This window comes from Engraulis encrasicolus, chromosome 3 (assembly GCF_034702125.1).
Source record: "Engraulis encrasicolus isolate BLACKSEA-1 chromosome 3, IST_EnEncr_1.0, whole genome shotgun sequence".
NCBI classification, from domain to species: Eukaryota; Metazoa; Chordata; class Actinopteri; order Clupeiformes; family Engraulidae; genus Engraulis; species Engraulis encrasicolus.
The window spans coordinates 16,356,801-16,366,800 of record NC_085859.1 but is presented as its reverse complement, the minus strand read 5'-3'; the positions used below and the strand labels follow the sequence as shown (position 1 = coordinate 16,366,800).

At 45.0% G+C, this 10,000-nt stretch overlaps 1 protein-coding gene across 1 annotated transcript in view; it reads left to right on the top strand.

The window, feature by feature from the left end:
- The window catches only part of pdlim2 (PDZ and LIM domain 2 (mystique)), a 148,070-nt gene that overhangs the window by 120,643 nt on the left and 17,427 nt on the right, over nucleotides 1–10,000 (top strand). The gene's annotated exons all lie outside the window — the stretch shown is intronic.

Here is a 10,000-nt window from a genome sequence, read left to right as displayed (position 1 = left end):
TTTACTTATTCAAGCATGTTCAAGTCAGACAAATAAACATACAGTAATGTCCCACAGTCATCACATCAATGGAATGAACCGCATGCAGAGTATGATCATTTTTATGAGTCACATGAGTTTCATTTCGCCTCAGAGGAGGCCAGCACAGGACAGTCAATGATTGGTTTATCCTTGCAATACATGAATGACTTGAAATTAAGGATTAATCCTTGGACAAAAGAGCACAATCTTTACCAACATAAGTTGCTTGCAGCATTCCAAAATTGAATGCTTTTGTTCATTCATTGGAACTTATTGAATCCAACGATTGTAAAATACAAGCATTTCTGAGTCTGTGAGCAGGCCTTTGAGGACTGAGGCTATCAAGGACACCATAATCTAATCACACCAGAAAATGTAATCTGATACGAAGGCCCAAAGTACATTACAGTATTAAATTAGATATCAGAAGATTCCATAACAGTCATAAAAATTCACAACTTCACCACAGTATTTTCATCCATCTCTGAGTACCTTCATGTGTGTGAAAAAGAGATGCATGTTCCTAAACCTGTTTCTCTCCTCCAGTCCATTTGGGCTAGCCAGACCAATTTACTGATTGCTATATGCTTACAAAAGGTCTCTTCTTATAAGGACTCGAAATCCCACCTGGTAAAGACTCATTGTCATTGTGACTCAGCACTCCACAGCACATACTGGTAGTGCACACTGCACACAACAAAATTGCCTTTATGCCTCACCTGTGTAAGGGGGCATCCACATACAGTGTCCCAAAGAGTAATGTGGCAGGACAGTACCATGCTCAGGGTACCCCAGTCATGGAGGAATATAGAATGAGCACTTGTTAATTACTCCCCTCACCAACCTGGCGGATCGGGAGTCAAACAGGCAACCCTTGGACTATAAGCTTGACACCTTAGCCGCTTGCCCAGGACTTCCAATGGAAATTGAACATTTCATAATGACTGACAGTAGAAGTTCCCCCGAGACTAGAAAAATGGTCCTGTGCACAAGAATCCCTTTGAGTAAATGAACCAAAGTGCTTAACCCACCAAATGCACCATTAACAAACATTTAATCCCTTAATATCCAGAAATCTCTCCACATCATAGAAGCACATTATGTACTAAATGACATCCAGTTCATCCAGATTACTGGAACCGCAAAGTGATGTAACTGTGAACATGGAAGTTGCGAAAAAGCCTTTAAGGTTTTCACATTTTCCAGTCCAACCTGTTGTATGTATCATGCGTTTCTGATTAGGAAGTGGGAGGCAGAGAGAGAATTTAGTCACCAGATCTGATGAAGGAGGCAATGAGTATATTTCCACTCTGAACTTCCAGTCGTGCTATTACGCAGCTACTGCCTGTATTGGTTTATTGCGTTTACTTGTTTGTGGTACTACAAAGCCATACGTACGTTACTAATACATCTCAACGTCTGTCTAACTCAATAGAACAAGTTCCATAGACTTGTGTGTTGTGCAAACACTTCAAACACAGAATGGGTTTCCAACAGTCTGACCAATCGATGACATGTTGGCAATGCATGTACCGTTGCTCCACTCAAAATTGTTAGTTAGTTAGTTAGTTAGAAACTTTATTATCCCCAATGGGGATTTTTTTGTCAGCAGGTAAGGTACACATCAGGCAGATTGTATTGCCTATGATATGATAAAAACAAAGATTTAACACATGCAATACACATTCACCCAGTTTTAACTGACATAACATGACAGTAGGCAGGACAGAACAGGACAAACTATTCAACAGTTCCGCTCAACTTTCAACTTCACTGGTGTCACACAATGTCCAAATGCAATGGTGTGCAAAAACACTGGCTGTGCAAGTACTTTAGGTAGGGGAAGTGAATAGCACTAAGTAGGCCTATCCTATATCAAGTATACTAGAGGAATGTGCAAGAAACAGCGAGAGGAAGTAAAGAAATAAATAAAAAAACAACCTTAGAATAAAACCCTTAGAGGTTAAAAATGTATCCTCGATAGAATGTGACGGGCTAAAAACTAGTAATAAAAATAATAAAATAGGGATATGGCTCCTCTGCTCAGACCCGCTGAGTAGTTGTTGCACAATCATAATTAAGAATAAAATCTAAATCTAAAAATTAAGATGGGGTTTTTTACTTATTAAAAAGGCTGATGGCTTGTGGAATAAAATATTGTTTGGTTCTGTTCTTGAACAGAGCAGGGTAGCGAAACCTATTCCCTGATGGCAATAATTCAAAAGTATGAATGAAATAGAGGGTGTCTGTTATCTGCTAATAACGTGTTAGTGAGGCTGAAGGTAGATTTCGGAAATAACATGGAAAGTGGAAAGTCAAGAATGACATCTAGTGCAACAACTTGGACAAGGACTCCATTTCATTCAGGAGAAGCAGAGATCGGCAATGCGTCTATGCTGAGTAAGACAAAGGCAGCCAGTCTTCCGCTCCCAGTAGCATATAGTCTCACTCTTATGCACATATGTGTATGTGTGGTGTGTGGGGACCCCTCTCTCCTCTCTCTCCACTCTGTGCATTCATGGGCCATGATGACACATCCTGGAGACTGTATTGTGCCGTCACGTCTGATGAGAGTTGGAGGGTAATAGTATGCTGAAACCCCCCTTCCACCATCACCACACCACACCACCACCGTATACTGTAGTTTGTTTTCTTTGTTTCCCTCTGCCTCTGCCTCTGCCTCTGTCTCTGTTTCGGTCTCTCTCTCTCTATATCTATCTCTCTCTCTCTCTCTCTCTCTCTCTCTCTCTCTCTCTCTCTCTCTCTCTCTCTCTCTCTATTCTTGACTCTCTCCAGTTGCATGTTGTGTGTGAAGCTACCGAGGGTAAGATGGGGTTTTCTTCTTCTTCTTCTTCTTCTTCTTCTTCTTCTTCTTCTTCTTCTTCTTCTTCTTCTTCTTCTTCTTCTTCTTCTTCTTCTTCTTCTTCTTCTTCTTCTTCTTCTTCTTCTTCTTCTTCTTCTTCTTCTTCTTCTTCTTCTCCCATGGCTCTCCTCCCAGACCCGTTCGCTCTCCTGCTCTCGTCGTCTCTCTCTTTTCTCTGTCTGCCTTTTGTTGTCTTTCTGTCTTTTTTTGCTCTCTTTCTGTACTTCACGCTCTCCAACTCCCTGCTTTTTTTCTCCTTCTTTTTCTCCTTTTCTTCTTCTTCTTCTCCCTCTTTTTCTTCTTCTTCTCCTTCTTTTTCTTCTTTTTTCTCTCCATTTGGGATTATTTCATGTCTTTCCCCTAATTGGCCCCCCACCCTCCCTGGTCCTCAGCCTGTTCAGCAGGAGCCATCGACCCGCCTCTGCCCCCATCTTCCACCAATAGAAAGTCTACAATACCCTGTTGTGTCCGCCCATTTTCAGCCCACAGCCAATGAGTGACTGCCTGAGGGCACACCTTTCAGACTGAAACTTGCTCTTGTCCTGTGTCTCGTCTGGGGCAATAGAGAGAGAGAGAGAGAGAGGTGTGTGGGTGTGGGTGTGTATGTATGTGTGTGTGTGTGCGCGCGTGTGTCTGCATGTGTGTGTGTGCGCTCTTTGGTCTTCTGTGTTTAGTGTGGCTGTGCGTGTTTCAGAGTGGCAGACAGAAAAAGAGAGTAGAGTAGAGTAGACTTAGAGAAGAGGAGAGGAGAAGGGGTTGTCACAGGCACACTTGAGAACTGTAGAAACTCCTGTTTGAAAACACTCGTCTAACTGTAAAGGAATTCCTCTTTGTTGCTGCTGGTGTTTTTTTTTTCTTCTTCAGAACTTGAGGTGAGTTGTTTGAGTCTTTTTTCCCTCCTCCTCCTCTCTTTCCCTCCCTACTCTGGAACAGAAAAAGGGAGAAGAAAAAAGCAAGGGCTTGTTTCTTTCGTCTAGTCTGTCTTTTTGAACAGGAAACGATGCATACCCTAAAACAACATGTTTAAGTTTCGAGCTGTTTTTACACGCTGGGAGGAGAGGCCGAAATCTGAAATTCTGATGTGGTAGGAATTCTCCTGAGGTGATGCTATCGGATGCTTGTTTTCAAGCATGGCGCGCCTGAAATGCATTCAGAGACCGGACCCGCGTTAAAATTTCAACAGATTGCAATCACTAGCCAACGTCACCCTGCCAACTCTGGATGTGAAAAACATACGAGAGAAAAAAAAAGGATTTTTACTTTAATTCAAGTCCACCCTCTTCACTAACACCCTCTTTCACTTGGCTGGTCAGAAAAGCAACCCGCAATGTCCCGGCACCTCTCTCTCTGTATCACTCTTTCTCTCCCTCTCCCTCTCCCCCCCCTCTCTCTCTCTCGCTCTCTCTCTCTCTCTCTCTCTCTCTCTCTCTCTCTCTCTCTCTCTCTCTCTCTCTCTCTCTCTCTCTCTCTCTCTCTCTCTCTCTCTAACAGCATGTGTTTTGTTTTGTTTTTGTTTTATGAGATGTGAAAACATAGCTTGTGCATTTGACCAAAAATATGGAGGAATTTACTGGTGGTGGTGTTGGTGGTGGTGGTGTTGCGCTGTAAATATGCCTGGATTTGAGATCAGTGAGCTCCGTTTCCCTCTCCGTCCCGTTCTGTTCTGTTGCGTCCCTGGGTTAGTGGTTAGCGGACATACATTCATATATTGACTTAACTTCCTTGTGTCCTCTTCTCGCTATTATTATGGTTTGACTGGAATGGAATTTCCACTGGCCCTCTCTGTTAATATCAGTGGAGGATGGCAGTACAGGGGGAGATGGGGGACGGAGACGGGGAGGAGGGGAGGGGGGGTGAGGGGGGCGAACGGATGATGAGAGAAGGGGTCCCTGTGTTGGACTGTAGGGGGTCGGTGGAAGCAGGGGCGTAGCAGCAAATTGTGGGCCCCTAATGTACAATCAGCTCCAATGGACCCCCCCCCCCTTAGCCGTACATCTACGTAAACCGAACTGTATATGGGGGCTCATGGGGCCCTGGTGACTCAGTCACCCCCATTAACGACACCCCTGGGTGGAAGGAGAGGGTGGAGTGGAGTGGAGTGGAGGGAACCCTGCCCGCCCGCCCGCCAGTCAGCCAGCGAGCACAGAGAGAGAGAGAGCCAGACAGGCAGCTAGCCAGCCCAGCCTGCTATAGTCAGTCGGTCCATCCAGTCCCAGTCATTCGCTCTGTACCAGTCTGTTTCTCATTTAGTGGATAACTTCTGAGGCATAACTCGGCACAGTACAGCACAGCACAGCGCAGCACACAACATGCGGGAGAAAAGGGGGATGGCTCCGTCTGAACGTTACGAACCCCCTCAGCTCTGTAGTAGATTTATGGGGTGTCTTCCTCAGTTCAGTTCAGTCGTCTCTCTTTGGATGGATGGAGTGTCTCTCGTTTCAAGGCTGGCTTGGGGTGGCTGGGTTGAAAGGGTTGAAAGGGCAGGGCGGTTGCTGTTGCTGTTGCTGTTGCTGTTGCTGTTGCTGTTGCTGTTGCTGCTGCTGCTGCTTCTGTTGCTTCTGTTGCTGTTGCTTATGTTGCTCTACCCTACAAAAGGCAAAGTGCAGTTACTACATATTTTGTCAAAATTAAGTTTAGAGTTTAAATGGTCTTCCTTACACCTCCTTTATCTTGCTACAAATCCGTATGGTCAAAATAAGTTCTGTTTTCAGAGATATCGCTATGGCAATGTTGCATTAACTACAATATCTAACCTACTGCCAAGGCTTGGAAGGCTTTTCACTTTTGGCGTAGTTACTGCACTTTGCCTTTGTAGGGCAGTCAGGCTGGAAGCTGGAAGAGATGGCCCCAAGTAGGGATTTGCTTATCCATGCCGATCTGATGTGTGTGTGTGTCATTAGCATTTATCTTCTTCACCTGAGGTGTCGCGGTCAGCCAGTCGTGACATGGCGGTGGCTTCTTATGTCACCTTGTCACGCAACTTATCACCCTTGAGTTTCAAGTTCGTAATCTTGGCTGGTTTAATAATGACATAATAGCAATAATAATAATACATCTGTTTTTTTTATAGTGCTTTCCATGGTGCTCAAAGACACTTGAATTACTCAATCAAGGAATAGCAAACATGTTTTCAAACTTAGTGGTTCTTGGCTGGTTTACTGTGTTCCCTCAATCACAGGAATAGCAAACATGCTTTCAAACTTCAGATATTAGACTGAGCGTATGTCCAAGACCGACATATGCATATCTGCAAAAACATGTAATCAGTTTCCGCAGGGCTGTTCTTCAGCTTGCTTCTCTGTATTTGTTATTCATTAACTAGGGATACATTGTAAAACAAACCCCTCAACTCCTGTTTCTTAGATTTTATTAGACTGATAACATGCGCAAAACAGAAAAGTCCCTTCGAAGAGCCATCCTCAGCAGTGTTGCCAGATGTGTCTGACCAAATCCGGCCCAAAAGCTTCTCAAAAACGCCAAAATGCGCTAAATTCCGCCCAAATTCAACTAATTACATTGACTTCTATGGGCCCAAAACGGCTGAAAAAAACGGCAAATGGCCAATTTTTCCGATTTTTACCCGCAGATGTTCATGCAAATAGCCCAATTGGACGGGCACCCGCCCAATCTGGCAACACTGGTCCTCAGCCTCTTTTGCTATATTTGCCGTGTTTCCTGAACATGTTTCTTGTTTGCGTCCTGCAGTGCAGTGCAGCGGCGTGCACTCAGGTAATGCTCTGGTTACGCTCGGCTCTCTGTTCTCCCATGCAGGGCCGGATTAATGCACAGGCTAGATACAGTATGGCTGCAGCCTAGGGGGCCCCACCTGCCAGGGGGGCCCTGATTGGCCAAAAGTTAAAAAAAAAAAAAATGCAGAATTGTGACTAGATGCAATGTGGTAAAAATGCATATGTGTTGTTGAATACAGTTGGTAGACATGTGATCTTAATCTCCCTACCTTGTAATTATGGCACCGTCTTTGTAAGTTTGACATGAAATTTGTCCTCTGGTGGGGTCCCCCATAGCTACCTGTAGCCGAGGGGCCCCAGGCCATCTTAATCCGGCCCTGTTCCCATGTCCTCCATTTGGTTCCCAGTATCTGTTTATTCACTTTGTCTATCAATCACTTCCTGTCTGTCACTTCCTCCTCCTCCTCCTCCTCCTCCTCCTCCTCCTCTCCTCTCCTCTCCTCCTCCTCCTCCTCCTCCTCTCCTCTCCTCTCCTCTCCTCCTCCTCCTCCTCCTCCTCCTCCTTCTCCTCCTTCTCTCCTCTTTTCTCCTCTTTTCTCTCCTGTAGAGGTGCTCCGATTGCTCGGCTGCCGATCATGACCGGCAGATAATGGCCAAAAATAGCCTGATCGGTGATCGGAAAAACATGCCGATCAAAAAACCGATCGAGAGATATTAAATTCCTCACGCAACCATTTGCCTTTACACCTGGCGCTGCATGTAGGCGCTGGCTCTGCACAGCTGCAAGTGCACCAAAAGAAGGCATCTTTGCTTGTCTATAACTTTTCGCCATTACCCCCTTCATTTCCACCATTCATAACCATATCTGCATCAACAATGATCTGATTTTCCGATCCATGCGCCGTTTACCTGACAATGTAATTTGCGATTGAGTATTACTCGCCAGTGAGCCATTTTACGTTATAACCTGTGTAGTTGCCTCGGTCAGCACGCGACAACTTCACGTTGTCAGCACAAACATGTCAATTATTGTTTTCAAAGTTGTAATTGGCAGTCAGTCGATTAGTTTGACAGTCGCTGAAACACCAAACGGCGACAGATGTGGTAAAACTTGAGAGAGACATTCAAAACGGCAGTGGAGCACTGGAACTGTGGACGGTGACAGAGAGGGGAGGGGCTCTCCTCACGAGGCTGCTCATTTAAAGCGACAGGTTGTTTTTTTTCTCGTATGTGGAAGACTATTTGATGTAATGTTTCAGTTTCAATTCAATCTTAAATAGTTTAGTTATTCTATGCAATAACTTATACATTGATTAATACTGTAGACTGTATTACCAACACTAGTCTGAAAGATAATAATAATAATAATAATAATAATAATAATAATAATAATAATAATAATAATAATAGCCTAATAATAGACATGTGCAAATTAAGATTGATTGGTTTATGGGCAGAAATGGTATTCAATAAGGATAATTAATATGCTATTAAAAAAATAGGAAATCATTTTTGTGATCGGCAATGATCGGTAATCGGCAGATAAAGATTTTTGGTGATCGGTATCGGTGATCGGGCCAAAAAATGGTGATCGGAGCACCTCTACTCTCCTGCGCTGGCTCGGCCTTGCCAAAAGAAATATGTCATAATCATCAAGGGTTCACCCAGTCTATCACACACGCTTGTGTACACACGTACTGTATGCACACACGTACTGTATGCACACACTCACACGTATGCACTCAGACACACGGACACACACACAGACACACACACACACACACACACACACACACACACACACACACACACACACACACACACACACACACACACACACACACACACACTCTTTCTCTCTCACACACACACACACACACACACACACACACACACACACAGACACACACACACACACACACACACACACACACACACACACACACACACAGGTTTTTCAGGACAGGAGGAAAGCAACCACACCCAAATTCCCACTTCCCAACCCCATCCCCCCTACCCCTTGAATATCCCTCCCGTCCTGTTACACCTTAGGGGCTTTTAGGGTTTTTTTCAGGTTCACACAGGATGAGCAAACAACTTTTGGAAGTTTGTGTTGGGAATCGCATTACGTTTTGTCTTTCCATCTCCTCCAAGCCTCTGCCTATAACACAACCCCCCACACTCTAAAAATCACTCAGGGGGGGGGGGGGATACAGTGTAGACAAAGGGGTCAGATGTCACAGGTCCCAGAGACAGACGGGGCCCAGAATTGGGTCCTCCTTACTACATTGTTAGGTATTACATGGGGGGGGGCTTTCAGATGACTATGTGCTAGGCCCTGCCAAAGATATCAAGCAGCCCTAGATGTACTGTACAATACACTCCCACTGTGTACACGTAACACACAGGGGGGGCGGGGGTTGGGGGGGGGGGGGGGGGCTTTCAGATGACTTTGCCCTGGGCCCTGCCAAAGACATCAGCGTCCCTGGATAATATACAGTACAGTACACCCCCACTGTGCAGATCATGCGTTTTTCTTCTTTTCTTTTTTTTTCTCTCTTTTTTTTTCCATCACAGCTGTTCTCCCTCGGCACGGTGATCCATTAACTCCAAGTGATCACCGAGCGCTCCAGCCAGCCAGCCAGCCAGCCAGCCAGGCCGGGTCAGGTCATGTCTGCGTCTGTGCTGATGTGCTTCCTCGTGCAAAAATCAATCAACATCAACAGCTGACAAACGAGAGAGAGAGGAAGAAAAACACACAAGCGCCTCCTAAAACTCACTGTCGCTCAATAATAAAACGTGTGGCCACGCGTTATGACCCCCAAGTGCCCAGTAACCAAGAAAGATGGCGGAACAGATACGGCACCGTAGTGACTAGTTAGAGAGATGTGACCCCACGTGTCGATGCTGATGTACCCGGCCTGTAAACCAGAGAGGCGGCCAAGACAGAGAAGAGAAGTAGAGCTTGAGAAATAGAGAAGTAGAGCTTGAGAAATAGCTTGAGAAAGAGAGAGCATTTAATACTACTACTGATAATAATGAAAGCGCTGTCTCTGGCGGTTCTCTGAAACTCATAGAACCGTGGTTATATACTGTACATAACACCATGTTTTATGTAGCACTTTACATGACAATCAAAGACAGTTTGTGTCTTGATACTGTATGCTGTGCCATCGGAGGTCTGGCGCACCAAACACCTTTTGGTCGCTCGCTCACAGGATGCAGAGGAACGCAAACAAACACAAACGGCGCCTGGCATCAGGGTTGCCAAGTGAGGCTGATGATTCAAGCCCATAAAATACTCAAAACCCGCCTGGAAGCACTAAATCGTACTAAATCCCGCCCAATTGGAACTAAATTCTGTTGATTTTTTTTGGTCATTAATGAGCAGAAAAAAACCTGCCCAATATCCATTTTTATCCATAGA